This window comes from Ornithorhynchus anatinus, chromosome 21, assembly GCF_004115215.2.
Source record: "Ornithorhynchus anatinus isolate Pmale09 chromosome 21, mOrnAna1.pri.v4, whole genome shotgun sequence".
Classification (NCBI taxonomy): domain Eukaryota; kingdom Metazoa; phylum Chordata; class Mammalia; order Monotremata; family Ornithorhynchidae; genus Ornithorhynchus; species Ornithorhynchus anatinus.
In genome coordinates this window covers 18,107,746-18,134,141 of record NC_041748.1, presented here as the reverse complement: position 1 = coordinate 18,134,141, position 26,396 = coordinate 18,107,746, and the positions used below count along the sequence as shown (strand labels likewise).

General features: G+C 43.2%; 1 protein-coding gene across 4 annotated transcripts in view; it reads right to left on the bottom strand.

Annotated features, from left to right (window-relative positions):
- Nucleotides 1-25,544, bottom strand: part of MYO1H (myosin IH) — a 96,320-nt gene extending 70,776 nt beyond the window's left edge. The window contains exons 1-3 of one of the 4 annotated variants that reach the window (XM_039915081.1): nucleotides 25,292-25,544; nucleotides 24,736-24,757; nucleotides 21,088-21,214 (exon numbers count right to left, since the gene is read on the bottom strand). The gene's annotated coding sequence lies outside the window, so the exon portion shown is untranslated. Of the gene's footprint in view, nucleotides 1-21,087; nucleotides 21,215-23,528; nucleotides 23,551-24,652; nucleotides 24,675-24,735; nucleotides 24,758-25,291 lie in introns of all 4 variants that reach the window. The other 3 variants (XM_039915080.1, XM_039915079.1, XM_029049323.2) reach the window with 3 other exon arrangements.
- Between the last annotated feature and the right edge of the window lie 852 nt (nucleotides 25,545-26,396).

The following is a 26,396-nucleotide window of genomic DNA, read 5'->3' as shown; positions in this document are numbered from 1 at the left end:
ACAAAATCCATTATGGATAGGAGGAAGGAGAAAAGACAGGTATGCGAGAGTTAGTGCTTAAGGAACTGGGGATTGTCCCAAAGGCGGTAATTCACTTCACTTTTGTAATTCACTTCACTTTTCTTTGGCAAACTCTCCCTTAATAGAAAGTCACAGCTCCCCTCTCCCACCCTCAAGATCCTAACCTTAAATGTGGTGCTGTCACAGGATGAGTAAAATTCAGGCTGTCACTTTCCATACGGTGAGCTATCAGAGATAGTAATAATAATAACAATAATTCTTCAGTGCTCACGCTGGGCCTAGCACTGTACAGAGCCCTGGAGCCGTCCCTAACCCACAGGGGGCACACAGCCAAAATAGCTCCATTCTCTGGATCAGGGAAAAGAGGGTGATTGAGGACACCTTTCATCTATTTCCCTGTTGCCATAAGACTATTTTAAAAATAAATAGTTGATTTCTTCAGTTACTTTTGATAAAGGGACAACCGATTACCATGTATCTACCCCAGCGCTCAGAACAGTGCTTGGCACATAGTAAGCGCTTCACAAATACCATCATTATTATTATTTCAACTTGAGTTAAATAAAATTGGTACTCATGCAGCAAATGCCCAATCACATTTATGATGAGAGATTATGGTGCAAATTCTGCCTACTTCGATAGAAAGTCCACCTTCATTAAAGGGCTAGACCTGAGAAAATTAAATTTTCAAGACATAAAATGAGGAAAAATATATACTGGCGGAAAAACTGTGCATCCCACTTTGTGCTGTCAGCTTCATTTTGATAATATTGGTCTAAAATTGCCTATGAGCATAAAAAGAAAAGGCTCGTTTTCCCTGAGTTTTGCACATTAGGTGTTTATGAAACTGTTCTCAGTGACTAAGAGAGGAACAATTACACGGGACTTGGTCAAACTGAAGTCTTCCTTCCATATCCGGACTCTTCCGCATTCCAGAAGGGTCTGCTGAGGCTTTCTTTCTCTTCTGAAAGGTCTAAAAAATATCCCTGATGGAGAAAGGCAAGCAAAAGCTGCCCCTGAGTTTGTTCCAGGGTGGTCTCGCCTCCCCACAAGGAGCTTTTGGCTCTGAGGAGGGCCAGAAATTTTCAGATGAATGTTTTTCAAGTTGCCTAAAAATTTCGGAGGAGTGCTTCGGGGGCTCATTTCCCCTTGGCGTGCAGCTAAAGCTCAATTTCAGCACAACGTCCAAGGGACACGGGTATCAGGGTTTTTCATTAAAAAAAAAATGTTCTTATGGTCCAATATAAAAAATTCTGGAATTTAGGAAACGTAATCCTAAAATGCCAAAAGCTGTGTCTCCAAAGGCTCCTACTTCCTCCAGAGAATGGGAAGAGAATGGAGACAGTAGGCGATGACAAATAAAGGACTAAACTAAGCCACAGGGAGGAAAGGTATTTTTTTTATTACATTAGCGCCCTTGGCGATAATGAACCGAAGTCTGTGACTTTGTTCAGAAAGCTAACTTTAAATTGGAAATTTGGGGGTGAAATATTGAAATTCTACACAGTAAGATAGTTATTTGGAGCCAATTTTGAAATGCCCATTTCTCCGTTTAATAAATCACCCTTTCATATGCTAAAAATCCCTGAGATTAAAAATAAACACTTTTAAACCACTCCTAACTGAAATGTTAAAAAGGAGAGACATGCCAACAAAATGCTAAGTGAAATCCAGAAAGATTAGAAAATATATCTATCTCCTAGGCCTTACAATGCAATTTTACTCTGAACTTCCATACAAATGTATATGAGCGATCTGCATTAAACTGTGTAGAGTTTAACTCTAGAACTATAGGGCCCAATTAAAAATAATGAGGCCTGTCTCCAACCACCAGTCCCAATTAGAGATAATGGGGACTGATAGCTCCTGAAATAGATTCATTTTTCTCTGACGGACGAATTGGGACAGGGGTCTTGGTAGGGGTCATTCGGATAGCCCTGGCAACAAAACATGGGTCATTCAAACTTAAGGAGCCTTTACGAATCCAGTTATTAAATAAGGAAGTAGGAAATACAATGAATCTCAAAGCATAAGAAAAATCCAGCTTGATTTTTTTTTCCTTGGGCATATTGCATGTTCATTCTTCTGACTCTTTCTCCTGCCAAATATTTTTTTCTATAGAAATTCAAAACTTACTCACCACGAACAACGGTAGCAGGGTAGCTCATTTCAGCCCCATTTCTGGATTCGCTGAATGAAATTCTGGAGTTCTCTGATGTGATGTATCTAATTCGCTTAGAGAGTTCTGATTTTTTCATAATTCAATTCCCCCCTGAAGTACTCTTTTAAAATGGAAAAAATAATTTTTCCCAGTACTCAACTTAATTACTGCTTTTTCCTGGGGTCATCACAAGGTTAAAAACTTGCTAATTTTTTCTTTTTATGTATCCCCCAAATTCAGGACCAAGCATGCATTAACACTGTCTCCAAAAGACACTGGGCAAATATGACATTTTGGGGTGCAGAAGGCAACTAGACTGCATGGGGCATAATGATCTATTCTTCAGGATTAGATATCCTGATTGTTCCACAGAAGTAATCAACCTCAATTTTACGCAAAAGGAAACTCACTTTTTATAGTCTGGTACTCCATTTGATATGATTTTAAACACAAGGAGTGGGTTAAATTTGATGGATTAAAATTCACTGATTTCTTGTTTGTTTTCAATAAACCAGCTAACCTGACACTGTAGTATATGAGCACTTCTCTAGTTCAGCACCTGCCGACATTTCAGTGTAGGCATTACATAATTGCTACATGGCTTGACTGTAAACAGTCAACTCTCGGTTAAAATCTGGAAGCTGGTAATTCTTTCTCTCGTGTCCCGGCACTCCCTTTTACAAATTTCATACACTGTTTTGTTCTCCTATTTGTAATTTATATCAGGTTTGCCCTGCCCAGCTAGTCTCTAAAGCTCCTTGAGGGCCGGGATCATGTATTCTAATTCTACCGCACTCTTCTATGCATCTGGTGCAGTGTTCTGCCCATGACAGGTGCTCGATAAATACTACTGATCGACCGATACCCTTTGAATTTCCTGGTATAAGGACATCATAATTAACAGCTATGCTTTTTAAGATCTGCTCCTTTGAGAGCTTATTATTTTCACCCAATTTAGAGGAAAAGACTGTTCTAAATCTGAGGAGCTTCACCTCTAAGAGGAGGTAATAGTAATGCTATTTATTCAGCTCTTACTGCGTGCAGAGCACTGAAGAGAATGCTGGGAAAGATGATGCAGGTGGGAATTCAAAATGGCTCCTGACCCTTGGGTATGTAAAGGGGTCACACCTCCCCTGGCACCTTTGGCCAGATCATTCAGGGTGTCTGAGCTTAGGGGATTCCCTGAGGACAGAGTTAGTCTTTTGGGGGAAGGTGCCCATCTAGTTGGTACGGCTGCCCTCCCTTCAGCCTATGGCACGGTGGACAGAGCCCAGGCCTGGGAGTCAGAAGGTCATGGGTTCTAATTCAGCCCCGCCACTTTTCTGCTCGGTGACTGTGGCCAAATCACTTCTCTGTGCCTCGGTTGCCTCATCTGTAAAATGGGGATTGGGACTATAAGCCCCACACGGGACAGGGACCGTGTCCTATTCGATCTGCTTGTGCCAGTGCCTGGCACAAAGTAAGCGCTTAACAAATGCCATCATTTTTATATTATTATTAGGGTCCAGATAACCACATTTGGGGGAGCAGAGTGGATGGAAGAGCCACCTTAGAGTGCCACCACCGACCAGAGATTATTTTTCTTTTGGGAGGTAACTTGAGGGGATGGAGGACCCGGCACTGTCTTCCATAGCCTGTGCCCAGCTGTGTCCTGGAAATCGAGGCCTGGGAAGAGGCAATCTCGGTGTTTACTGGGGATCCCTAATCCCCTACCTACAATTACCTGTCAGGTTCCACGTAGTGATCTGGTTCATTTTCGGTGTAGGCTACACTCCTGGGTTTGGAAGCCTGCAGAGGGTGGAGGACATGGTGCCCAGCAGCATTACTGGAATTCAGTGAGAAGTAGTGTGGTTTCATGGAAAAATATAGGCCTGGAAGTCAGAGGATGTTCGTTCTAATCCGGGCTCTGCCACTTGCCTGCTGTGTGGCTTCGGGGAAGCAATCTGACTTCTCTGTGCCTCCGTTACCTCATCCGTTGACTGGGCATTAAGACTATCAGCCCTATCTGGGGCAGGGACTGTGTCCAACCCGGTTATCTTGTATCTATCCCAGGGCTTAATACAGTGCCTGGTACATAGTTAACACTTAAAAAATACCATTAAAAAATTTTAAGCTTTTTCTGACATGGTTAAATGCCCTAGGATATGGCTGCCACTCTGGACCAGCCCGGCAGGATGGCTCCAAATCCTACCTTCTGGGCTCAGTGGCCTGCTGGCCTTTGGATTATTGCAGCAGGTTGATGGCTAAACTGATGGGGAATACAGCTCATTAGCAGTTCCCAGCAATTCAGGGCCCGAGGCAGACATTTCCCAGCTTTATTCACCGAATCAGGGAGAGGAAGGATGCAGCAAAGATGCAGTCCTCTCTGCCTTTTGCTGGGGCTGCTTTTTGGTGCCCTCTGGAGAGAAGCACCATGGCCTGGGGGAAGAAGTATGGCCTGGGAGTCAGAGGACCTGGGTTCTTAGCCCGGGTCTGCCAAATGCATGCTGTGTGACTATGCCTTATCAGAATAAAATCAGTATAAATAAGTAATTTCTACACTGGGACCATCAATTTCGGACAGATTCACTGCTTTCTTCAAAAAGCCTTGGGAACTCTGGATATTTCTTAGGGTTGAATCAATCAGTGGTATTTAATGAGTACTTACTGTGTGCAGAGCACTATACTGAGCACTTGGGTGGGGTTCTCTATAGTGATGGGAGAAAAGGGCTGGAGAGGTAGATTTGAGAATCATCTGCATAGAGATCCATGTACTGGAAGCATTGGAACGAATGAATTCTCCACGGGATGGGGGGGTAGATGGAAAATAGAAGGGGACCCAGAACTGATTCTCCCACAGTTCGAGAATGGGAGGCAGAGGAAGAGCCTGCAAAAGAGACTGAGAAAGAGGGGTCAGGAGGCTAAGAGGAAAACCAGGAGAAGACAGTGTTGGTGCAGCTAAAGTTAGAGAGTATTTCCAGGGGAAGGGGGTGGACTATAGTGGCAAAGGCCCCCGAGAGGTTGAGGAGGATTAGGGTGGAGTAGAGGCAGTTGGACTTGGCAAGAAGATGTTCACTGGTGACCTTTGGGAGGACTATTTCCATGGAGTGAGGGGGGCAGAAGCCAGATCGGAGGGGGTCAAGGAGAGAAGTGGAGGAGAGGACGTGGAGGCAGTAGGTGTAGACAATTTGCTCAAGGAGTTTGGAGAGGAATGGTAGGAGGGAGATGGGGCGATAACCGCAGGCAACTGTGGGGTCAGGATATTTTTAGGAGAGGGGAGACATGAGCATGTTTGAAAGCAGTGGGGAAGAATGAACAGTTGAAGATCACAGTTAGGAAGGAAGAAGGGAGGGGGCAAGTATTTTGATGAAGGTGCAAAAGGATGGGGTCACAGGTGCAGGAGGTAGATTTTAGAGGAGGTGGGAGATCTCCTCATGAGATATTGCTGATAGATCAGAGAGACAAAGAAGGGGCAGGAGGAGCGGGGGACTGGAGAGGAGCAGGGGAGATTTGAGTGAGATCATGCAATCCCACAGCACTTAGTGTACAGATCTGTAAATTATTTATATTCATGTCTATCTCCCACCCTCTAGACTGTAAGCTCACTGTGGGCAGGAAACACACCTGTTGTACTGTACTCTTCAAAGCGCTTATTCCAGTGCTCTGCACACAAAAAGCGTTCAATAAATATGAATGACTCACTGATGGTTTCAATTTTATCAATAAAGTATGTGGCCAGGTCATTAGGAACAAGAGATGGAGGGTAGGAGGGGTCAGGGAGTTTGAAGAAGGAGCGAGTCATCTGAAACAACTGGCGTGGGCAGCTGAGACCATGAGGGTTTTGTCAGCTGCTGTCAATGCAAAAAACACAACCAGATTTCTTTCAATATTCATCTATATCTCTGGCTGGTTTCTGATTGGCCCCCAAATTTTACTATGATTCCAGTTCAGTCATTCCTGCCGTTGGAAAACCTGGCCAATCACTATGATGGCTTTCACTGTTTCCACTATGCTTTTGGGAGAATTTAGATTTGTGAGAAAGCTCTAAGTGGACTCTCAAATATTGTTGGAGGAATAAAGAAGTGATTTACTGTGGAATTTGGTCGAGGGAGATGCTTGGGTTCTCCCTGTAATAAAATGCACAGCAGAAGAAGATGGGAAGGGCTAGCATAAGGAGGGTGATTTTAGTGAATGCAAGTAGGATCACTGCAAATGCTTTGGCTTGGCAAGTGATAGGCCAGGAATTTTTTTCTAATGGAATTTGTTAAGCGCTTACTATGTGCCAGGCACTGTACTAAGCGCTGAGGAAAATAGAAGATCAGGTTCGACACCGTCTATGTCCCACATGGGGCTCACATTCTTAAACCCCACTTTACAGATGAGGTAAACTGAGGCAAAGAGAAGACAAGTGATTTGCCCAAGGTCACAGAGCAGACAAGTGGCCAAGCCAGAATTAGAATCCCGGTCCTCTGACTCACCGGCCTGGGCCCTTTCCACTTGCCCACTCTGCTTCTCATTTTTAAATTTTGACAACTTCTCTACAAGCTGTTAGGATATTTCACAAGACTTGCTAAGAACAATGAACCAAATTTTCCCCCTCTCTTTGGATGGGGTAGTGAGTTGGTATAAATACCCCTGACTTGTGTAACTGGTAAAACAGAGGAAGCGGGAGAAAAGCAGGGTAGAAATATTCGGTTCATCAGGGACAAAATAGAGTTCATTAATCAAAGCCTAAAGGAACAAAATAATTTCTTTACGCTATTTGTTAAGTATTTACTATGTGCCAGGCACTCTACTAAGCACTGGGGTAGATAGAAGCTAACCAGATTGGACAAAGTCCACGTCCCACATCGGGCTCACAGTCTTAATACCTATTTTACAGATGAGGGAACTGAGGCACAGGAACTTTGTTCAAGGTCTCTCGGCAGAAAAGTGGCAGAGCTGGGACCAAGTTTTTTCTGACTCTCAGGCCCGTGCTCTATCACCAGAACACACTGCTTCAATAATAATAATTATAACACTGTTCTTATAATAACAATAAGAACGATTATTAACATCTAGTAAATACTTCTGATGTGCTAAGCACTGGGCTAGATACCAAGTTATCAGCTTAGACACAATCCCTTTTCCCTACACTGTTCACAATTTTCTACAGACAGGTGAAGTGATTTTCCTAAGGACATACAGTATGCCAGGAACAGAGGTGAGACTACAGGCCCATGCTCATTCCACATCCATGGCAAACTGACTGTGGAGGATATGATGTGGAAAATACCATGCCACGTCTCAGTGGGGGAGTAAACAATGGAAAAAAAGCAACTGAAACCTGCCAAATGAATGTTGGTTCGGGGCATTTTTCATTATCAATGATAATCAATGATCAATTTTTCATTATCCAGCAATGATATTTATTGAGTGGTTACTCTGTGTAGAGCACTGTCCTAAGCGCTTAGAAGAGTCCAATACAGTTGGAGTCCATAAGTTGGTATTTAACCAAAATTTCCTAGATTTGTATATATTCATTTACAGATGGGCAACGCAGCTGCCCTGATGTATTTATGATGAGTAGGAGAGGTTCCTCAATGGAGTAGCCGACTCTTACTTCTAGGTGCCTACCCTCTCCAGTGCCCACCTCTGGCAATGGGGTCGCCTCCTGTTTCCCCCACTCACCTCCTCTCAGTCTCGCCCTCTTAAAACTCACTCACCTCACCCCACCTCATCACGCCTTTTAAAATCACTTATGCATTTTCCCATGGCTCCCATATATATAGGCCAACCCATTGCCCACAACTCCAGATCTAGTGCCAAAAAGGAGGTTTATGTTGGGGGTAAATGCCGCTGTTGACAAGTGTCCCAACCCCAAAGCACGTATGTATATATCTTTGAGTTATATATTATAAATTACTTATTTATTCATATTAATGTCTGTCTCCCCCTCTAGACTGTTAGCTCCTTGTGGGCAGGGAACATGTCTGCTAATTCTGCTGTATTGTGCTCTCCCAAGCACTTAGTACAGGTGCTCTGCACACAGTAAGCGCTCACATACGATTGATTGATGGTAAATGCCACATGCTTATGTTGAGGTCTCCCTGAATTGAACTTGAAACTGTTTTGAACTACAGACTGGAGTTAACAGTGAGAAGCATGATATGACTGGTGCGTCGGAGCAACTGAGCTTGAAACGACAACATTATGCGCCACCACGGAAACCTGCCGTATCGAATCCTTACAGGGTGGTAGCCAAAATGGCCCACTCAATATTAAAAATGCATATTTAAAATTCAACTGGAAAACTGTGCTTTGCAGAATAAATTGGGGAAATTAGGAAAATCAGTATTGAGACCTTTCATAAAATGCGTCTTTAAGTGTATTTGGGTTTTATGGAGCAATGCCAAATTGTACATTCCAAGCGCTTATTACGGTGTTCTGCACATAGTAAGCGCTCAATAAATACTATTGAATTAATGAATGAATGAACTCCACCCGGTTACCTCTTTCTTCTATAAATGAATGTCAGAGGCTTGGCTGACCCTTAAACTTTCTCTCTTGGGACTACGTATAATAAAATAATTTGGCAGGAGGCACAAAATCAAACAAATGAATATTTTTTCCACTTACGACTAGGAATGTAGCAAAAATTCCTATAGCTATAACGTCTGGAAAATATTCTAATAAAAAAATGAACATCCAAACTATTTGAAAATTTTTTAAACCACAAGATATACAGTTTAAATATCATGCACCAAAACAGGTCCTCATATTCATACATTCTTTGTACGCACATGCCTATTTTGGGATCTCAATCAAACAATTCAGAGGACTTGGGAGGCCAGGGAAAATGCAAACTGTCGCAGGCTTATCACTGCTGGTCTACTGAGCCTATTCTGAGCATACCTATAAAATTTTATTCTCTAAGGCTACTAAAGTTAAGTCAACCAGGAGGAAAAACCCCTCACATTAAAAAGAAAAACCAAAGAGTAGAAAGTGGTCCAAGGACAAATCCAGAAAAGCACATGTATGTGAACCGACTCCTACAAAACAATTATGGAGCTGCTTTATGGGTCAAAGAGAAAAGTTGGACAGGTAAGAGTTAGTGAAAGATACTCACAAGGACCCACAAAGAAAAGGTCATGCCTAACAAATCTGATTAACTTCTTCAGGGATGTGCTAATGCTAGCAGGCAGGGGCAGGAAGGAGGTTTGCCTACTTGGGCTGCATAAAAAGTCTTTAAACTTTATCAAAATTCTTATATAACAGGTCAGTAAGTGAGCAAATCATATAAAGAAGAGGGAGCCAAAGCAGAATTGCACTCAATAAGGCTTAGAATAATGGCAATTGCGTGCTTCTCAGGAAGGAAAGTAGAAGTTGGAATGCTTCAGAAGATCCATCTTGTTCACACCAAATGACCCATAAACACCGGAGAAGGTTCCTTATCTGAACACAAAGCCACAAAGGCACCTATGTCAATAGCTTTTCATGTTTCGTGAAATGTTTAGACAGGGGAAGGACAAACCATTGATTCATGATAATTCTGAAATATCTCTTTCCATTTATCTAGAAATCCAAAAAGTCCACTGGACATGTCCCTATCTGATTTAGAAATGCAATCTGCAGACATTTAAATGTGACCATAAGGTGGGAATTTCTTGCACCCATTTCCTGATATCCTGGGTCTTCCTTGTTTTGGTTCTGTTTTTCCCAGTTCACTTCCTGTTTTACTTTGTCCCTTTCTTCTCTTCTATCCCTCCCTCCTTTTATTCCCTCTGGTTGTTTTGATTTTCTACCCTATCATTTTTTTCTTCCCTCTTTTTCCCTTTTTCATTTTGCTCTTTTTCTTTTTCCCCCCATCTCTCATCAGAGAAGGAGTGTGGCCAACTAGATAGAGCACGGTCCTGGTTGTCAGAAGGACCTGTGTTCTCATCCCAGTTCCACCACTTGCCTGCTGAGTGACCTTGGACAAATCACTTAACGTTTCTGTGACTCAGTTCCCTCATCTATAAAAGGGAGATTAAGACTGTGAGCCCCTTGTGGAACAGGGACTGCGTCTGACTCGATTGGCTCGTATCTACCCCAGCGCTTAGTACACTCTTTGGCACATAGTAAGCACCTAACAAGTGACATTATTGTTATTAGTATCATCTCTCCTGGCCTCTTTTGGACTCCCGCCTGGACCCGGACAAGATCATCACACGCCGAGCAACTTCCCGGGGCTACAAAACAGAATCTGCCCCTAAGTTTGCATGTTCGTACAAGCCCAGGCAGCAGGCGAGGTAGCCAAGTCGGACAGTTCCTGGAAAAATACCAACATTAATCCAGTGCCAGTGGAGAGAAAGAGGGTAAGACAGGAACCGCATGTCTGGAGCGCCCAACAAATCACTCGGCTTTCCGATGGCAATTACGGGGTGCTTGGGGTCTGGCAGTGCAGGAACCTACGTGCCAGTTTCACTGCAAAGAAGGTTCCACTGCTTGCCAATGGTGATGAGGAGTCATGTGCGTTTCTACCACCCTGCTCAAATAAGGGAAGAGGTCTGCCCTTGTCAAATGCTGAGTAAGATGGGGACTTTTTATGGTCACTGTTAAGCACTTATTAGGTGCCAGGCCCTGTACTAAGTGCTGGGGGTAGATACGAGCTTATCGTGTTGGACACGTTCCGCGTCCCATACGGCGCTCACAGTTCTCATCCCCCTTTTACAGATGAGGTCACTGAGGACCGGAGAAGTGAAATGGCTCATCCAAGGTCATACAGCAGACAGGTGGCGGAGGCGGGCTGAGAACCCAGGTGTTCCTGGCTCCCAGGCCTGGGCTCTATCCACTAGAATGAGGGAACTACGTGGCAGGGCTCACATGCCCACACTACTCCCCACCTCTCACTCACACCGCCCACTTCCCACCCTCAGGGAGCCCAGTTGGAACTGAGGGCGGGCAGGCAAAGTGGCAGGTGAGAGTCCAAGTGAAAGGGTCACGGGCTGAGGTCTCCTACTGGGATCACCCCAGTCAGTGAGATGTCTGATCAAGCACACAGTGGGGTAGGCTGACTCGGGAAATAGGCTCCAAGCTGAGTTCTCCGTGATGACTTTTGGAGGTCTGAGGCCTCTCCTCTTTTAAGACTCCCTTGTCAAAACCAAACCCAAAGGCAACTCAACCGGCCTAATGTGGACAACGCTGAGGTCTCATCAGCCAGATAATCATGCTGACATTTGGGAATCTCGAATTGAGTCCAGGATAGAATTAACAGACCCATAATAATAATAATGATGGTACTTGTTTAGTACTTACTATGTGCCAAGCACTGTTCTAAGTGCTCGGGTAGATAGATATAAGTTAAACAGGTTGGACACAGTCCCTGTCCCACATGGGGTTCACACTCTTGATCCCCATTTTACAGATGAGGGAACTGAGGCCCAGAGAAGTTAAGTGACTTGCCCAAGGCCACACAGCAGACAAGTGGGGAAGTCGGGATTAGAGCCCAGATCCTTCCGACTCCCAGTTCTGGGGTCTATCCACTAAGTCACGCTGCTTCATGGAAGGATGGCTTGGGCAGTAAATCTTGCACAACTATGCAGTACATCTGGACCAATAACCATGAACTCTTGGATAGTCTTGCTTAGAATGGACAAAGACTAGTCAGATTGAAATACACTAAATTTAAAATGGTTGGGGAAAATAATGCACGTATTTATAGTATTTATATGTGCAGTTTCCAAATGACTCATTTTTCGCTAATTGTACATTTACTATTGGTTTCTCACATTCACAACTAAAATAAAAGCAACATAGTGAGAGAGCAGAGACAGATCTTGGGGAGATGTCTTAAAATCTGGTAGCTTCTGGGGCAACAATCCGCTTTCAAAAATTGTTTCTTAAGGATTATTTGAATTTTTTTTTTTAATGGCACTGGTAAATCAGCTCTTACAAGTGAAGTGACAACACTGGAAGAGATTTTCAGTATTTGCGTGTAAAGTGATTTATATTCACGAAACACACACAACTCTGATATTTCCCCAACTGATATCTGACATCAATGGCTACGTCAATTCGGAGTTTTCAAAACCACATTCACAGTAGTCAAAGGAATAGCTTTCATTCCAGATAAAGATAATTCCTTGAGGGCTGGACTACCCAGAATCCAGGCAAAGCGTGATGACTTTTTCTTTACTGAATGGTGAACAGCAGGTATTAGTTTTTTTGACTCTCCTAGTTCTTAGTACAGGGCTTATAAGTGCAGAGCAGATATCGCAATAAGTATTATTATCGATAATTTTATTAATGAGGGCACTGTTTCTTGCACCTGCCAAATTCCCATTGCAAAAGCTACCGCTCAGCTGCTGTTGAGCAAACTCTGATGGGGAAAACATTTAAAGTAAGGCTGAAGATACAGAAATCAATTTCTGTAAAAAAACCAAAACACTCCTTCTCAAGAAGGTGTATGGAGAGTTTCATTTTTGTATACTGAATAAGACCCATTGTTACGAAATGAAAAAAAGGCACAGGCATGTCAAAAACTTGAATATTCTGAACAAGCCAGGCACTAGGACCTCCACTGTATTTTTCCACGCCTTAGTTGGGGAGGTGTTTTTGTCCGTTACATCCATGCATGTAATCAGCGATTGTTCCTATTGTAAATCACAGATTCACCATCTGTGTGCTCCAAAGGGGCTGGACTAGTGGTAATACCCAGTCCCTATGGGATTAATCTGCAATTTCACACTAAATGATTTTTAAGTATAATTTGTTACAATGATACGATATTAGCGATGCCCAAACAAACAGTTGGTATTGTTGCTTTGCAATTAAAAGGAAAAAAAAGTGTTTACATGGGATTACATTTCAGTATTTCTCTGTGTGCTGCTCCAATTTACATTCACTTCACTTTAGACGCAACTCCAAAGGGGATATGAAAAAAAACGCTTTGAGAACAGAAACTTCTGAAGAGACATTTGGTAACTGAAAATACTGCTTTTCGTTACGAGGGAACAGGATCTGAATATCTCTTTGTGATCAACCTGGAGACTGATTCTAGGAGAAGAAGGAGCAACCAGTCTGTCAAAGCCATCTTAACTAGGAGGATGCATGATAAAGTTGCAGATCTACAAGTGGAAAAAGCATGTTCAGGTTCTGTGTTAGGGGAATGCAGCAGAGAATTGTGAAAAAAGACCCTGTGTCAACAAAGGAGGAGTCAGGGAATTCGGTCTTTGATATTAAACAAAGCTGGCTTGAAGTGTGCAAAGAAATTATTCCTTTTCAAGGGGCACTCAGGATTTTTAAAGTGACTAATTTTGTTCAATAAAAGGAACAGCTCCTCTTACAAGTTGTTTCTCCATGAATTTTAATACTGACATCCAAAGGAGGATGTATATATCCAAAATCATCCCTAACTAGTAAACAGGGTAACAAGGGTTGGAAAATGTTCATTTTCTCTGATGGAACACATCCAAAGCGAACATGCAGTTTGTCAGATAAACGGGGAGGAACACAGAAACCCTACTTCCCTGGCTACATGATTTTAAGATCAGTAAAACCACCTTGGGAGACAAGAGGGTTCGATGCATTAGTGAGGCCAGGCACTTAGATCCGATCAGATGCTTCCCTTCATTAACAGTTTGTTTTTCCCCCATTCCTGATTTATTTTTATTTTGACTATTTTGTGATTGGATTTGACTACCTTAAAACCATTTCTATACTTTTGAGTGGCAATACTGGGAGTAATTCTCTTTGGGATGATGTCACTCCAGTCATTCGGAACTTTTTCCGTTCCCAGAAAGGGCTCCCGATAATGAGAAACGATTTGGGCTTTTTGGAGATTCGGAAGCCGTAACCAAACGGGGTTCTCTGGTTGCTGAGAAATCCTTCGGATGGGGCCTTTTAGCCCTGTCAACAGTAACAATAAAAATAAGCCCCCTCCTCCAAGAGAGAACTATCATTACTGTGTTTGTTCGGTGCTTACTCAGCATAAAGCACTGTAGTAAGCACTGGGATAGATACAAGATTATCAAGTTGGACACAATCGCTGTCCCACATGGGGCTTCACAGTCTACGTAAGGGAGGGAACAGCCACGGAATCCCCATTTTACAGATGAGGAAACTGAGGCATAGAGAAGTTAAGTGACTCGCCCAAGGTCACAGAACAGACGAGTGATGGTGCCAGGATGAGAACCCAAGTCCTCTGCTTCCCAGGGCTGAGTTCTTTCCACTAGGGACATGCTGATTTCCAACCTCACAAAGATATAGATATATGTATATATATATAATATATATATATAATATATATATTAACTTGGCAGGAGAGTTGGGTGAGAAGAGGCTACTCATTTCACCAAAAGTTGGCCCAATCCAACACCTGGTTAGAAACACACTAGTGGCAAACATTCTGGGTTTTTCTTGGCCTTGTGGATAGAGCACGGGCCTGGAAGTCAGAGGGACCTAGGTTCTAGTCCCAGATCTGCCACTTGTCTGTTGTGTGATCCTGGGCAAGTCACTTCACTTCTCTGTGCCTCAGTTATCTCATCTGGAAAAAGAGGATTAAGACTGTGAGCCCCATGTGGGACAGCGACTGATTATCTTGTATCAACCTCAGCGCTTAGCACAGCACCTGACACCTAGTAAATGCTTAACAAACACCACAATAATTTATTTATTTCTGCACTGCTAAACAACAATTCCAGTCCTACACTTTTTTTTCTCTCTTATGAGAAATTTATAAAGGTGTAAACAACCCTCTCTCCCATTTCAAATCTGTCAAACCTTGTCCCTTCCCAGCTTCAGAGCTCTCCAAAAAAGCCCCCTTCTCCAAAAGACAACTATTCCTCCAGATTTCTGGTCACATCATTCATCAAGTACAATGCAACAGAGTTGGTAGACACGTTCCCGGCCCACAATAATAATAATATAAGTAATGATATTTGTTAAGTGCTTACTATTTGCCAAGCTCTGTTCTAAGCGCTGAGGGAGATACAAAGTTATCAGGTCTTCCCACGTGGGACTCACAGTCTTAATCCCCATTTTACAGATGAGGTAACCGAGGCACAGAGAAGTTAAGTGACTCGCCCGAAGTCACATAGCTGACAAATGGCAGAGCTGGGATTAGAACCCATGACCTCTGACTCCCAAGCCCGTGCTCTTTCCACTAAGCCATGCTGTTTCTCAACGAGCTTACAGTCTAGAGGGGGAGGCAGACATTAATAGAATTACAGATATATATGTAAGCATTTATCATTCATTTTGATCACTGAAAGAGCATCCAGTTCTAAGACAAGAGAATGCATTTTTGCCAACTGTTGTATTCAAGACAACTGATGTCTGGAATACTCACCCATTCTAATGCTGTATGTATGCACACAGGCAGAAATAAAAAGAAATGGGATATCTATTAGGGGCTTGCAAAGTGCTGGGGTAGATACAAAGTCATCAGATCGGATGCAGTCCACACGGGGCTGACGATCTAAGGTGGTGGAAACAGGTATTTTAGCTCCATTTTACAGATGAGGATGCTAAGGCACAAAAAAGTAACTTGCCTGAGATTATGTGGCAGGCAAGTGGCAGATTTAAGATTAGAACCCAGGTCTCCTGCCTTCTAGGTCCACGCTCCTTCCACTAAATCACTCTGCTTCGAAAAACAGTTCTTTTGATCAGGCAGCATGCTGAGTCTAAATAGGCTCGCTTTGTCAAACGGATATTCCCCAATTCCCTAATCACATTCTAGCCAAGACACATCTTGGAAACACACATTACGACAGAACTGAATACATTTGCCATTTCATTTTTTTTCTCCACTTTTAAAATTACGTGCTTACTTGCGCACTTTGGTTTTTTTCACTTGTACCTTCGGTTACTCTTTTTCCAATTGTAAATCTGGCGATTTGTATCCGCTTGTGCCTCCCCCATTGGATTATGAGCTCCTTGAAGGAGGGGGACCGCCTCTTTTATTTCCACTGGATGTTCCCAAGAGCCAGATGAGAAGGGGCTCCCCCGTGGAGAACGGTGAATGAATCTCAGTCCTATTTCGGGACCAGGAATGGGAGCAAAGGAAGTGGTTATTCGGCGGTAGTGGTTTGCACAGTGCTACTCGCACACGCTCGTCTTTGCCAGCTGTGCTCCCCGGAGGCCCACAGAACAACAAACAAATTGGGAGGCGGAGACGCAGCCCACTGTGAAGTGAACACAAGTCTTTTTTACATGCACGGCCCACTTACGGCCATAGTGACCGCAGCACAGTGCCAATGTTGCCAATCCCGGCTCTGCCTCATGTCTGCTGTGTGACTTTGGGCAAGTCACTTAATTACTCTGGACCTCAGTTACCTCATCTGTAAAATGGGGATGAAGATTGTGAGCCCCCTGTGGAACAGGGACTGTGTCCGACCTGACTGACTGTACCTACCCCAATACTTAGAACAGTGCTTAGCACCTAGTAAAGCACTTAAATATCATCATCATAATCTGCACCTAATTATTTTCCCAGGTTCAGGAATTTAGTTACTGCCTATCAGATCATGCTTTCTTGGCCACTCTGTGGTACTTAAATGCCTGAATTTTTATTTTGTTTATATGGTTCATAATTAAATTGGGTATGATCTCCCCATTACCAAACATTTGAACTAGGATTCACTACAGAAAACACCTTATTATGAATGAGTCACAAAACAGAATTCCAGACAACGATGGAGTCTCTGGTCAAGAATGACAGATCACCCTCGGTCCTCATGTATATCAGAAGCAAGGCACGCATTCAAGAATTCGTATGGTATCCAAAGCAGTAACCTGGGGTCCAAAGCAGTAACAAAATAATTTCACATTTTGCTCCATATCAAAAATCCTGAAGGCTACAGAGAACAACCTAGAAATACAAGACTGTAAATTCTAATTGAGTTTCGTCTAGGGAGGGCACTGACGAGTTTATGTTCAGTCTTTCAGGTATATTGCTATTCTACATCACCATCACCATCATCGATGGTATTTATTGAGCATCTTCTGAATACGGAACACCGTACTAAACCCTCGGGAGAGTTCAATACAAGCTAAAGTCATTATCTGAGCTGCCAGGAAGACAAGCTTGGCAGAGTGGACAGAGCATGAGCCTATGAGATCCAAGACCTGCTGGCTGTCTTGGGGTAAATCACTTCACTTTGGCGAGCCCTGGTTTCTGCATCTGTAAAAGGAGGATAAAACACCGCTTCTACCAGATGCCTTAGATTTCAGTCCACTAAGGTACAGGGACTGTGGTGTATCTTGTATTGATCCCAGCTCGTAACACAAGTGCTTGACAGGGAGTAAGCACTTAATAGGTATCATTTTTCAAAAAAATAAATAAATTTGGCACTCATATGGCAGGCGCCAATGATTTACAAATCGTGGGAGCAGTAGAGGGAAGAAAGGAAGGAACCGTAGTATGACACCACATGAAGAGATGAATAAATGAGTGAAAAAATTAAGTGTTACAGATTGCTTTATAAACTAAGGGCCAGTGGGGGTTGACAACATGGGAATGAATAGAAGCAGAAATGGCAGTATTTTTTTGAGCACTCACTGGATACAATGCACTGTACTAAGCACTTGAGCGCTATACAATAAGCACATTCCCTGCCCACAAGGAACTTCGACTCAAATAGAGGAGACAAGGTAGTCAAAATAATGGCACAGACAACTGAACACAGTGCCTGCCACATCGTAAGCACTTAACAGATACTACTATTACTTTATAAGTAAAATGGAAATATATCAGGGAAAGCCTCCTGCAGAGATGGGCTTTCAGGAGGGCTTTGGAGATGGAGAGAGTTATGGTCTCGTGGATGGGATGGGGGAGGGAATTTTAAAGAACAGAAGGCTGTGAGGAAAGAGCCAGAGGCAGGAGAAAATACATTACTCCTCTCCCTTCATTCCAGAGCTATATCCACATCTACAGCCCAGCAAGTAATTTATGCTTTCCGAGACTCCATCTCAATATGAATTCATTCATTCAATCGTATTTAATGAGCGCTTACTGTGTGCCCAGGACTGAACTAGGCGCTTGGGAGAGTACATTACAACAGTAAACAGTCACATTCCCTATCCACGAGCTTACAGTCTAGAGGTGGGGGAGACAGACATTAATAAAATGACTAGGAAGTATTCTGCCAAGGCCACTTTCAAAAATAAAAATCTAAGGAATAGTTCCTCACAAATGAACGGACGGATAAGTTCTTTTATGGGGTGACATATTCTCTGGAGAAAGATAAGTGGCTGTCCTACTCTCTCTTTCAACTGGCCATTTCTTGGTTCCTGTAGTATTAAGTTTCATTTCTTAAATTCAGGCCAAATGGACTGGAATAGATCCTAATTGCCCAATCTATTCATATCTTCAAGGCCGATAGTTCTTTAATACCCACGGAATTACTTTGTTGTAAATCTTACCCAAGAACTGCTATCCATAGTATTTTTATTTCCCTCTATATTTGTGTCAATATCTTAAAAGCTCCAAAGCAAAATTTCAGCATTCAGCTAACAATTTCATATTTACCTCTGACATTCATTGATTCATTCAATCGTATTTATTGAGCGCTTTCTGTGTGCACAGCACTGTACTAAGCACTTGGAAAGTACAGAAGGATCATGTCTAGTTACTCTATGGTAGTCTCCCAAACACTTAGTTCAGTAGTCTGCAGAGTAAAGCTCAATAAATGCTCTCGATTCACCGATGGCTTGAGGTGTACATATCCATAACCAGTGGAGTTTATTAGGTACCGAGAGCTAGACACTGTACTAAGCTCTTGGAAGAACACAACAGTTGCTAATCACATGTTCCCTGTCCTCAAGAAGCTTTCAATCCCAAAGTGGGGTCGGGGGGGGGGGGAATGGGAAGAGTAGATTAAACACAATATACAGATATGGAATACTGGAAGAAGAACAAGAATTAAGCAAGAAGCAGTACAGACACAACAGGAAAAAACAGCCGAACCAACAGTTGAATGAAAAGGCAAACCTATAAATTTGAGCAGCAGTATGGTGCAGTGGATAGAGCCTGGGCCTCGGAGTCAGAGGGTCATGGGTTCTAATTCCGCCCCACCCCTTGTCCACTGTGTGACCTTGGGCAAATGGCTTAACTTCTCTGGGCCTCAGATATCTCATCTGTAAAATGGGGATTGAGAATGTGAGCATCTCGTGGGACACAGACTGTTTTCAACCCCATCTGCTTGTGTCCACCCAAGTGCTTAGTACAGTGCCTGGCACATATTAAGCACTTAACAAATAACACAATTTTCATATAAATCATATTGTAATAAGTATATATGGACACTGCTGAGGAAAATAAAATTGAAATACCTAAGTGCAAAAGGTGGGTGTTGGGATGCAATTAAGCGGGGAAGGCCTCCTGGAGGAGATGGACTTTGAGGAGGGATTTAAAGATTAGGAGGGCTGGGGTCTGACAATTAGTAGGGGGAAAGGAGAGTTCCAGACTGGGGAAAAATATGAACTAAGGGTATGAGGAGGGAGAGTCAGGTGTAGTTAGTCGGGGAGCTTGAAAGAAGCAGAGGGTGAGTTGGGGGGTGGTGGGTAAAGAGAGCCAATAAGTATGTAGGAAATTTAAAGAACTGACAGTTCTATATTTATCTCTCTCATTAGATAACAGAAGCAGAAGCACAACACTGAAGCAATGACTGATTATCTGGACTACTACTACTAATAATAATAATGGTATTTGTTAAGCGCTTACTATTTGCCGAGCACTATTCTAAGCACTGGGGTAGATAGAAAGTAATCAGGTTGTCCCACGTGAGGCTCACAGTCTAATCCCCATTTTACAGATGAGGTCACTTAGGCACAGAGAAGTTAAGTGACTGGCCCAAGGTCACACAGCCGACAAGTGGCAGAGCTGGGATTAGAACCCACGTCCTCTGTCTCCCAAGCCCGGGCTCTTTCTACTGAGCACTTAAATGATATTTCTACCATATTAAAATAGTGGCAGTTCAAGAGAGAGCTTGATATTATTTTAGCTCCTCTACCCATCTCCCTTGATGGATTATTTGAAGGGAGCAGAAAAAGCATTTCTTCTTAACTATCCTCACTGGCCTTCCCTTCCTACTTTCTTGGAAAACTAGAACAATAGCAAAGGCAAGAGGGTGGGCAAACTGTGAAAATGAAGAAGATATTAAGGTGGTGTCATTCATTCACTCATTCATTCAAATTTATTGAGCGCTTACTGTATGCAAAGGACAATACTAAGATCTTGGGAGAGTACAATGTAACAATCAACAGATGCTAATAAAATCCCACCTCATCTGAATTTGGTAAACCTTATTTTTAGAAAAATTACTGCCTTCAAAAGATCCACCAAAGAATGACAAGTTCTGACTTAAATTCAGGATGCTTCAGGTGGTATTTTTTCCTTGCCATGACTGACAAAAGTGTTTTTTAAAGCACATCATCTCTATCATTAATCAATATTTATGGAATTCTCACAGTTCAACACATTGGTCCATCAACGAATCTGAGGAGTATATGATACATACCAAACAATCCATGCTATTTATTGAGCACTTCCTGTATGCAGAGTACTCAAGACAATCCTTGTGTTTAAGGATTTCGCAACTAGATTAGACAATGTAGTAAAGGCACTATAAAAATCTAACAAATGAATAGATAAAGGCAAAGATTTGATCCCCAAACAATATATACGATTTTACAGTGCGGGACAAAGAGGCAGGCTGCTTAGCTGAGGCTGTGTGAGTCAGGATTTTGTTTCGCTCACTGGCTTCACGTACAAGGTGAGTTGTAAAATAGGATTAATTTCACAAAAGTCCTGCCAATCAGCTCTGCTGAGAGCATATGTGCATTTGACTGCAGGGAAATAGGCCAAATCCAGTAAAATGCAATTCCTTAAGAGAAGAAATTTACATGTAAATGTTCTGGGACAATTAGGCTTTCCAATTCAACAAGGAAAAGGCGGCAAATCTTACCTCTCCAAAATGAATCACTCACAAATTCTGATGTGGTGCTTTATCAGGAAAAATAACCGGACTCCATTTCCATGGGTAAAAAAAATAGTTGATGACTTGCCACCAAAAGTCTTGAAAATGTATTAGCCTGTAATGAGAGAGTGGTCCTATTTTACTCTTTGAAATTAAAAAATTAAGAAATGTAATGAATTTAATCTATAGGACCATTTGTAAATTAAACCGTAGCAGTTAAAAATAAAGTTTAAAATGTTTAACTGCATATTTACACTAATCTGGAATGTTTCCAAAACACATAAGAGATAATAGAATTGATGCACCCATTTTAGAGGTTTAGTCTCCCATCACTTGAAGGGTATGAAAATTCAGGTATGTGTGATTATGTATAGTGTCAAATTAGACCAGTAGCAGTTGGGATATATTTACCCCATCCTTGCTCTAGGCAATCAATCCCTTAAAGAGATGGATTTGTACCCCTTTCAAAATTATTATTAGTGTCATTATTTTGTATTTGTTAAGGACTTATTATGTGCCAAGCACTGTACTAAACACTGAGGTAAATTAAGACGACAATCAGGTTGGATGCAGTCCTTGTCCCACAGGGGGCTCAACCTCTAGGTAGGAAGAAGTGGAATTTAATCCCCATTGTACAGATGAGGAAACTGAGGCACAGAGAAGTGAAGTGACTTGCCCAAGTTCATAGGGCAGACAAGCGGCAGCGGCGAAATTACAAGTTGGGTCCTCTGACTCCCAAATGTGTTGCTCTTTACACTAGGACACACTGCTTCAAAATATCAGAATCGGGTACTGCGTTCTGATTGACTGAGGCTGTGTGAGTCTGGATTTGGTTTCGTTCACTGGGTTTATGTATAAGGTGCGCTGTAAAATGGGATTAATTTCACAAAAGTCCTGCCAATCAGATCTGCTGAGAGTATATATGCATTTGACTGGAAACATCAAGTTTAACCATTTCTACTCACGACAACATTGGCATTAAATTTGGAAAAGGATGAAAATATGTAATTGGACTGCAAAGCTGATAGTACATTTACTTCTTTGAATGAGTGTAAATCACTAATTCAAGGGCCAACTTAAAATGTGAAAAGAGTGCTTAAAAGTGAGAGAGAGAGAAAAAGGAAAACTTGCTATAACGTGAATGGTTAGTTTCAGGCTCCCCTGAGAAGTAAAGTGCCACAGCACCCCATTTCCATTCTCTTTTAAGTGCACTGTGTCAACTACATTTTTAATGCAGAGGGATAAAAACCAGTTTGGAAATTCACATATATCTTAGATGTATGCACACTGGCAAAGAAAGAAAATCCCATGACCTTAGCTTTAACTAACACTGTAAAGTTCACTTTTTAGGAATTTAAAGATGTTGCACACATCTCTGTGTTAGAGGAAAGGGGGAAATCTGCCCAGCTTCTTTGAAAAAATCATCCTTCTCAAAATGGAAAATGACACCCAACTTTCTGCCACTGTATTGAATGAAAAATACATTCTTGAGCACGCCAGGTCATTTTTTGGAAGCAATTTGGCCCATAAGGCTTCAAAACTCCAGTCTCAGCCAAGAGAACAAATGCAGCAAGGTAAAAACCATTCTCTCAGCTAATTCATTGACTCCAGTTGGTATCAAGTGTCGTATCGTGGAAAGAGACTGAACGGGTAATGTTGCCTTTAGTCCTGTCTGAGGTTATACAAAGTCGATTAGGCACAAGTGGGTGGAATCTATAAATGATCATAATAGTAGCTCACAAATCAAGGAGACCCCATTTTTCCAGAGGAGAGGGGGGAAACAAGAAGTGTGGAATCTATAAACTATCGTGATAATATCTTGGCTCACAAACCGTGGGGACCCCACTTTTCAGGAGAGGAGGAAAATAAAAAGGGTGGAATTTATAAGCCATTATTATAATATCTCAGCTTACAACTCAAAGTGACCCACTTTTCCACAGGAGGGAAGAAAATAAAACAGATGGACTTTATAAACTATCATAATCCTATTTCAGTTTTTAAACCGAGGGAACTCCACTTTTCCACAAATAGGGAGGAAAATAAAAACTAGAATCTATAAACTATCAAGATATCTTGGCTTACAAACCATGGGAACCCCATTTTTCCAAAGGAGAAGAGGAAAATAAAAAGGGTGGAATCTATAAATTATCATAATATCTCAATTTACAAATCAAGGGGACCCCACTTTTTCACAGGAGGAAGGAGGAAAATAAAACATATGGACTCTATAAACTACCATAATAATATCTTGGCTTACAAACCAGGGGGACCCCCACTTTTCCAGGGGAGAAGAGGAAAATAAAAAGGGTAGAATCTATATACTATCATAATGATATCTCAGCTTACAAATCAGGGGTACTCCACTTTCCACAGGAGGAGGAGGAGGAAAATCAAATATTTGCACTCTTTAAACTATCATAATAACTCACCTTACAAATCAAGGGGATCCCACTTTTCCACAGGAGGAAAATAAAACAAATGGGCTCGTTAACCTATCATAATAGTTTGATATCATGCTATCAAACTATCACAATGAGAAGCAGCATGGCTCAGTGGAAAGATCCCAGGCTTGGGAGTCAGAGGTCATGGGTTCTAATTCTGCCTCTGCCGCTTGTCAGCTATGTGACCTTGGGGAGGTCACTTCACTTCTCTGTAACTCAGTTACCTCGTCTGTAAAATGGGGATGAAGACTGTAAGCCCTACGTGGGACAACCTGATGACCTTGTTTCTACCCCAGCACTTGGAACAGTGCTTGGCACATAGTAAGCGCTTAAAAAATACCAACATTATTATTATTAATACCTCACCTTACAAACCAGGGGGACTCCACTTCTCCACAGGAGGAGGAAAGAAAATAAAACAAATGGATTCTATAAACTATCATAATATCTCAACTTACAAACCAAGGGGGCCCCATTTTTCCAAAGGGGAGGAGAATAAAATGAATGGACTCTATAAACTGTCATAATAGCTCACCTTAAAAACCAAGGGGACCCCATTTTTCCAAAAGGGAGGAGAATAAAATGGATGGAACCTATAAACAATCACAATAGCTCACCTTACAAACCAAGGGGACCCCACTGTTTCACAGGAGGAGGAAAATAATATGAATGGACTCTATAAACTATCATAATAGCTCACTTTACAAACTAAGGGGACCCCACTTTTCCAAAGGGGAGAATAAAATGGATAGAACCTAAAAACAATCACAATAGCAGCTCACCTTACAAACCAAGGGGACCCCACTTTTCCACAGGAGGATGAAAATAAAACAAATGGACTCTATAAACTCTCATAATATCTCACCTTACAAACCAAGGGGACCCTATTTTTCCAAAGGGGAGGAGAATAAAATGGATGGAACCTATAATCACAATAATAGCTCACCTTACAAGCCAAGGGCACCCCACTTTTCCACAGGAGTAAAATGAAACAAATGGACTCTGTAAACTCTCATAATAGCTCACCTTATGAACCAAGGGGACCCCTTTTTTTCCAAAGGGAAGGAGAATAAAAAGGATGGAACCTATAAACCATCACAATAATAGCTCACCTTATAAATCAAGGGGACCCCACTTTTCCACAGGAGGAGGAAAATAAAACAAATGGACTTTATAAACGATCATAATAGCTCACCTTACAAACCAAAGGGACCCCTCTTTTCCAAAGGGGAGAAGAATAAAATGGATGGAGCCTACAAACGGTCATAATAGTCACTTTACAAACCAAGGGGACCCCTCTTTTCCAAAGGGGAAAAGAATAAAATGGATGGCGCCTATAAACGGTCATAATAGTCACTTTACAAACCAAGGGGACCCCTCTTTTCCAAAGGGGAGAAGAATAAAATGGGTGGAGCCTATAAACTATCATAATTGCCACTTTCCAAACCAAGGGGACATCACTTTTCCAAAAGGGGGGGAGGATAAAATGGATGGACCCTATAAACCATCATAACAGCTCATCCTACAAACCAAGGGGACCCCACTTTTCCAAAGGAGAGGAGAATAAAATGGATGGAGCCGATAAACAATGACAGTAGCTTCCCTTACAAAGCAAGGGGACCCCACGTTTCCCCAGGAGGAGGAAAACCAAACGAAGGGACCCTACAAACTATAACAGAAGCCAGGGCCTCCCCCCCCCACCACTTTTCGAGAGGAGGAGAACAAGGCTATAAAACAGCAGCACATCTCACCTCACCAACAAGGTGGCCCCCTTGCTTTTCCACAAGAGGAGGAAAAGTCAACAGGGCGAGGCCAAGCCCTCCTAATCCTCCCTCGGCCTTTTCCCCCCAGATGAGGGAAAAATTAAAAAGGGGGGAATCAAAGTCTTCCAACAGTCGGTTGGCGAGACTGGGGGACCCCGCTTTGCCACGGGAAAGGGGCTGCGGAGGGGGGAGGGGCCTTGTTCTTGGGAGGTTGGCCGTTTGGCCCGGAGGCAGGGGGCTGGACGGATTGACCCCGGCCGTCGGGGCAGCTAACGCCCCCCCCAGGACCACGTGACTAGCTCCTGAGCCCCGCCCCTCCCCCCCCCCGCCCTCGCGCCACCTGAGCCGCTTTTTCCCGCCGGGCAGCGCGGCGGGAGGGAGGGGAGGGGGGAGGCGCGGGCCCAGCGGCGGGCCCGGACAGAGGAGGGAGGGGGGCCCCGCCCCCGCAACAGCCCCTCGCGGCCTCCTGTCGCCAGTTGGTGGGCGCGCGCCGCGGGGGAGGGGGCGCGGGCAAGGGAAGAGCGCGGCACGCGCGGGAGGGGTCGCCTATCCCTGCTGGGGGGGGGGGGGACTCCCTCCTCGCCCTGTCTCCGTACCGTCCGCCCCCCTTCTCCCCCCGCGGTGGGGCAGGTGGAAGAGTCCAGCGCGCGAGCCCCACAACCGCCACCCCCCCCCCCCCCCAGCGCGGGCCCCGCGCGGCGCAGCCCGCCGCAACTTTCTTAAAGGGACCCCAACGCCGTACAGGTGCCTAGTCGGGGACGGGCCATTAGCACCTGCCGGTTCGAGCCCCCCCCGCCAAGTAAAACCCCTCCCCCTTTACTCCCCAAGTGGGCATTGACGCCATGTGCATTTATATCCATTTTTTTGCATTGCATTTTCATCCGGGATCATCCCTGGCAGCAAAGTTTAATGCCCCAAGAATCCTCCTGAAATGCATTTATTTTCTATTCCCTGCCCCTCAAAATACACACACACACATGCATACAGCCCTTCCCTCCAAATAAAACCCCTCCCCTTTGCACCCCAAGTGGGCCTAGAAGCCACGTGCATTTATTTCCATTTTTTTGCACTGCATTTTCATCCGGGATCATCC